Source organism: Molossus molossus, unplaced genomic scaffold (genome assembly GCF_014108415.1).
Source record: "Molossus molossus isolate mMolMol1 unplaced genomic scaffold, mMolMol1.p scaffold_m16_p_11, whole genome shotgun sequence".
Taxonomy (NCBI): domain Eukaryota; kingdom Metazoa; phylum Chordata; class Mammalia; order Chiroptera; family Molossidae; genus Molossus; species Molossus molossus.
The window spans coordinates 93083041-93089932 of record NW_023425346.1 but is presented as its reverse complement, the minus strand read 5'-3'; the positions used below and the strand labels follow the sequence as shown (position 1 = coordinate 93089932).

The window sequence follows — 6892 nt, the reverse complement described above, 5'->3', positions numbered from 1 at the left end:
ATCTTCAGTGGGTTTGCTTAATTTAAGCTGGTTAGCCACCAAACATGAAACATCGCAAGGTAGATTCACACAATCAAGTTTCTGAACCTTCAGAACTTAGAATCAGAACCCAGAACGTGGTCGCATTACAGACACCTGCTACTTAGAAAGCCCTACATAAAGAAGCTGAACCTTTAGTATCCATTTAGCTTCAAAGTAAAGTATAAAAACATGTACCACCAGTATATGCTGAATAGAGAGATATTATGATCCCTTCAAAAAGCAGAACTGTAGAGAATAGCTATGTTGCCATCTACATCTTTATATCATTTACTTATTTCATGTTTTTGTAAATATAGCCTATTTCTTAGATTTTTAGATTATTTTTAGATTACTTTCAATCACACAAAAAAATTGCTCTCCTAAGAAGATGCTTCAGGAAAACTAACATTTGTAGAGAATATTATTGTGGTTTCTTTCTAGAAAATGAACTCACTGATAGAGAATCTATTTCAAAAAAAGTATTTAGACTCAACACTGATTAGGTTTCTAATGGCCCTCTTCTCCATAGTTCTGTTCTGTGCAAAAAGAAAATCACCATGTTATTAGTTCAAGATGAGAACCTGACAACCAACTATAACCTCAACTATAGAAATGCATGTTTAAAGATGTTCATGCATTATTCAGTAAACTACCTTGAATCAAACATGTAAAAGCCCTTGAAACAAAAAATATATAATATACAACCAATATTATCACCAGATGGTAGAGTTTATTTGTTATCCTAATTCCATTTTACATTTAGAAAATAAATATCAGCATGAATATTTAATATGTATGCTATAACAGAGGCAAAAGGCCAATATTATTATTGTAGGAATGTGAAGCTCAGAACTATTTAACTTCAGTTGTTTTTATATTGCTGTATCATTTTTTAAAAAATTGGAATGAGCTAGAATGTTAGTCGATTTTTGCCAGAGGTGTTTAAGAAGCAATTCTGTATCTTTCCTAAGATACTACTGTTCTTAAGGTCACTACATGTGTTTAAAAACTGAATCTCCCCTTTTTGTGGCTGGCTGGGTCATGGGTCATCACACACATTGTTCATTACTTAGACGGGTTGAATGGGTTTATGTGTGAAAATAATATGGATTTTGTTTTCTAAGGTAGAATACAAAGTAAAAATGAATAAGCAACCCAAGATTTACTTCACTTCAGCTACCAGTAGTTCATTTATTGGCCTTATATTTTTTCATTAGTGGTGAAAGTTCATTTATTCTGAAAAGATTCAAAGGACGTATCTGTGTATTCCATGGAGCTCTGAAAATGCATGTTTTATGTAAGAAGAGTCCATGCACTGACTCTTCAAGTTTGTTTGTTTGTTTGTTCTTACTGGCATTTGAAAGGAAACGTGTTGTAAGAGTGTAGCTAGGAAAAGATGATTTCAATAAAAGATGAAGCAAATTAAACCATGGATTTCTAGCCCATTGGAGCCATGGCAAAGAATTTTGCTACCAGGAGGTTGGTTACATTTGGTTAATTGAAAGAAGCTTTAACCTGGTATAGATTTCTCAGCTTGTTTTATTCATTGTAATAATAGAACTTAAAGAGATATCAGTTTTGTTTGCTTCTTTTTAATGTTAAGAAAACATAATCTCCCAAGAGTCTCACCTTAATTCCGTGTCAGTTGAATGATATTGCTGCCAAAGATGATCGCTCTACCACTCATTCTTCTAAGCCAGGGGCTTTTCCATTAGTGGAAATGTACAGTCTACAGCCATTAGTTTTTTGACGAAGGTGCACTTATTGGACTGACCTTGGCATGACTTATGATGAATTGTGTTTCCTGAGCACCATGAGGTGATGGTCAATTGAATATTCTAAAGTCCGGCCAAAAACAACAATGGCAACAACAACAAAAACCAAAAACATAATCATCTATTAATTCATGCAATATACAAGTATTGAGTTTTTGTCCTGCAGGAAGCCAGTGCTAATGGTGAGAAATAACTGCATTGCTGACCCAGGTGCTCGAATCCAAAAACCATGCTGCCCAAACATGGCTTCAAGAAGCTGTCAGAAACTCATGCCTACTGGAAACATGAAGGGAATAGTATGTGCCTAGTACATCTCAGGACAAACCAGGATGAGCATTTCTCATCTGTAATGTGAGGATATAAATACTTATCTGATGTTATTGTAAAGTAATAAGATAATCTATTTAAAAAAGTAGGCACACCAGTCCAATAAAGTGAGCATAGAATTGTTTGTGATAAAAAATATATATTACATATATACATAAAATATATACAGATGTAATATATAAATATATATGCATTGATACACACACACACATATACACAGAGGTTTGGCTGAAGTAGGTACGCTTGCAATTATTAGTATGTGAAACAGTTTATTTTTATATTAGTATTTAACAATTATTGTATTATTTTTCATACGAACAACTGTAAGCCTAGTTTTCCCCAGCCTGTACATGTGTGTGTGTGTGTGTATATATATATACACCAAAAATTGGGCAATCTCTGAATAGCACTATATTTTGAAGATCTCATCATTGAAGCTTATCAAAACTTCAGTCCTGCTGAGCCAACACATGAGCTTAAAATCTCAATGATTTCATGGAAGCAACAAGCAGATTTCCAAAACGGAGGGACCAAGCTTTCTTTGGATTCAACCCTAGGTCCTTTCTCATTTGGTCTCATAAATAAAAGGAAAATGTTTTTTCAATTGCTAATTCCCTGAGCTTGATTGATTTCCTGTAGCACACTCAGAAAGACAGGAACCCACTTAAAGTAATCATGTAGTAGGAACCCTAAGACAGACGCTGAGCACACATACACTGAGCCAGGACAAAATATTAGCAACTGCATGTCATTCAAACAGTAGAAAAGCTGAGAAATGATTTCTCACAGCTTTATTAGGGTATAAATTGACAAATAAAATTGTAAGATAGTTAAAAAACAAAATGTGATTATTTTATAAGTAAATATAATAGATTCTCACCAAGGTAATTAACATACCCATTACCTCACATACTCACCTTTTCCCAAAGAGAACATTTAAATTCTCTCTTAGCAAATTTTAATTATATAATATAGTATTACCATCTATAATCACCATGTTGTACATTAGACCCTCAGAACTTAATCATTTTATTCACCAAAAGGTTGTATACTTTTAACAACCTCTCTCTATTTCCTAAACCCTCACCTTAGAAACTGCTTTTCTACTATTTTTATGAGTTTGATTTCAATTTTTTTTTTATTCCACATATAAGTAATATTACACCACATTAGTCTTTCTCTGTCTGGCTTATTTAACTTAGCATAATATCCTTCTCATTTAACCATGTCATTGTAAATGACAGGATTTCCTTTTCTTTTAAGGCTGAACAATATTTTATACTGTATATTCTTTACTTCTTTTGGCCTTATATCTCATGTGCATTCATCAAGGCAGTCTTACTTTTCAAATAATTATGTTACAACCAGAGCATTTTTGAGTTGGTAGAAATGATCTTGCAATAAAAATTGGTAAGAAATACTAGATAGTATATTAAAATGGAAAAAAAAAAGATAGTCAGATATCAAACTAAAAAAGGCAGTTGGGAACACAGGTTTTTTTGTTTTGTTTTGTTTGGTGAGAAACTAGATATTTATTTGAATTTAGATGATCAGAATAATGCTATTTTCCCAGGGTTGGAAAACAAATATTGCAACCTCAGGAAGCATGATTAAAATAGATATTTTCTGTTGAACTTATTCTGAAGTTAATTGATCCTCTGTATTTAGAGAATATAGAGACTCTAAATGATAAAACATAAGCCTGATTTTAGTAGTTCATCATTATCATTTAGAGTTCATCATTATATTTAGGGAAGCTGAAATGCTCTTAATCATATCAATAATTGATCAATAACTGCTTTGTACTAAGTGAACAAATGATATGTCAGGGTAGGATTTGAACAAGAAATTAATCATGTTATAAATGATTGCTTTTATAATAGACTCCTATTGAACTCTTCAAGAGAGAAAATTAACTCATTCTTCCCAAAGTAACATTCAAGGGGCAAACATATATGTTGTTCCCTGGGTGATACTGACTCATTGGACAATTGGGTCTTATGTTAAAATAAGAAAGAATAATTCCTTTGGGACATTTTGATGCATTTAAACAAAATAAGTCAGAGATATGAATAACAGAAAAGGCAGTTACAAAAATTCAGAGTTAGCTTAGAGACTCTTTGAAAACAATTTCTGTCTCAGGAGAAAATTTTGTTTTCATTAATAGCCAAATATCCTTAAACAAATGAAGGAAGCCAGATAAAAGTTTGAAGATTTAAACAAGGATACTAAAATATGGTCTACCTGCTTCTGAGCACATCAGCAGAACAGCAGAATACAGTCAGAACATGTGGCTAATGGCTAATTTGAATTCTCTTCTTGGTTTAAGAACAATTAATCTTTGTTCTGCAAACCAATTTTGCACTTGGCAAACTGTATTCGGATGGCTGATCACATAATACCTGTTCGCTCCTCAGTGATTTGCCAAGGCCACTTGGAGTCTTAACCCCAAGCATGTAGTATACTCAACGTTAACATTTATGCATGATTATGAAAGACTGCTGAGAAATAGCTCTGTGGTGTAGGTATTTTCGAAGGGAACTAGACATAAAGATGTTCCATGTATGTCTTTCTGCTCTCATCTCTAATTTTATTCTCTCTTGCATATACTTTATTACATACTGACTACATTCTGAATATTTCCTGTCTCTTGTTTGGAGACACTGGGATCTGACATAGGGTCATAGACATGGTCTGAATTCATCCAAATGTCCCACAACATAAAACTTTTTGAAACAAAGATCATGCATGTTCTTCCTGCCAGTTCTCTTACCTCATTTCCCCCCCTCTCTTTTTCTCTGGCTTAGAGTTAAGCTGACCGCACCCCCTCCTTTGTTTTTTTTTGACATGGGAAGACTATGATGTAAATGAGAAAGTGGAATGGAAAATACAGGTTCAGATAACAGGGACCTAATTATTAGTCTTTGCATCATGTGGGAAAGTTAAAGGCCAAAGTTGGAGAAGCTTTGAACATGAAGCCATTATGAACAGGAAGTTATTGATAAGCATGTTTTATCATGCAGGTTAAATCTTTGGTTGTTTGTTATTTCACCTCCTCTCCCTTCTCCCTCCAAGGTTATAAAATAGAGTCATTGTAAAAGTGACTTTGGGCTTGCTTATGAGACTATAGGCCACATGAAACACAATTCTGACCCCAGGACAAATACAAATTGCACTAAGTTATCTGAGGCCAGATTCACTTGTTTGATTAAATATAAGTGAGACAAAATATATCATCTGTGACTAAACAATATGGATACCTTAACTATGTTCTGGGTTGGAGGTGGGCATTAGGTCGTCAGGTAGTTGAGTCCTACTTGGTGCCTAGAACTCTTGTCAACCAGCACATTTGATTCAAAGATCTGCAGAAATACAAAGAATGAATAGAAGAATGTGATCCTCATTGACCAGAGCACAGAGCTGAAAATAATTCAAAACATTTATTGAGGCTAAGTTAATATTCTTTATTTTGGGTCAAAGTTTAAGGACACCAATAAGGATGCATTTTACATTCATTTATATATATATATATATAAAAAGTAACAGAAGGGTTAGTTGAACATGAATTTGATATAAGGCAGCAGTAATATTGGGCTGAATTAATAGATTTGGTAAATTAGAGAGTTTTGATGAAGAGACAGAGCATCTGAGTATGAGGCCAGTCTCTGCTTCTCTTTTGGTGACTACTTGACCCTGGACAAGTCTTTGATGATTAGTTCTCCCATCAGTACACTGAAGGCATTGAATCAAGTACTCTCCATTTACACTAAACCCTGAATGTAGAATCAGAGTCAATACAAACAAGAAGGAAAGAAGAAATGAAAAGTTGATCAAGTCTATGGAAGAAGAGATTTGTAATGCAAAGTCACTGAGATGACCTTGGAATACCAGCTTATGTACAACCTTGTTGATATTACTGTTAAATCAGATAGGTGCTAGAGAATCAAATATTGTAAATAAGATAATACGATGATGTAAGTGTTGGTATAAGTAGGTGAGAAGCATGTATTTTGGGAGAAACAGAGTAGAAAAAATTATAAGGATTTTTTAATAATCCAACTATGATATTCTGTACTATTATAATAGCAACAATAGGAGCAAACACATATTGACTTTTTACTTTGTGGTTGTCATTTTTGTTAAGTATTTTACATGCATTATCTCATATAAAAAGTCAATGTGAGAGGCATCTCAGTAGAAAACATTAAAACAGCAGGATTTGCCTGATAATAAAAAAACTAATGTAAAAACTAGTCAATCATGATACAAAGTTTTGTATCTGAGTTCTGCCACAATGATGATGCCATTAAGTTCAGATTGTCAGCATTTGGGGAGAAAGACGTAGTGATAACTTTTGGCCATGTTAAATTTGAGACAATTTCCCAAAGAAAATATAAAATATAGGAGTGACTATTTCTAAGCTATGTAGAGGTAAACATTCATGCACTAAAAGGAGAAAAAAATTCCAAAGGTACAAAAATAAAGACAAAGGAACTTGATTAAAGGGCTTGGACTTCAGGAAGGGATGATCAAAAAGTGATTAATTGAAACCAAACAAAGAAAAAAGTGAGATGGAAGAAAATGGTCACCAGTGCTAAGAGAAAGTAGAACTTCAAGAAGCTTGAGAGAACTGGACTAGAGAAGAGACTTGCAATAAAAAATACTACATTAGAGGTTAATTTCCAACATATATAAAGTACTCATACAACTCAACAAAAAGAAGACAAACAATCCAATTAAAAAATGAACAAAGGATCTGAATAGATTCT

At 33.4% G+C, this 6892-nt stretch overlaps 1 non-coding gene across 1 annotated transcript; it reads left to right on the top strand.

Moving 5' to 3' along the window:
• Positions 1-1802: 1802 nt before the first annotated feature.
• Positions 1803-1868, top strand: LOC118625934. The gene has a single exon (XR_004958782.1). It is a non-coding gene; the product is annotated as a small nucleolar RNA SNORD64 (small nucleolar RNA).
• Positions 1869-6892: the final 5024 nt, after the last annotated feature.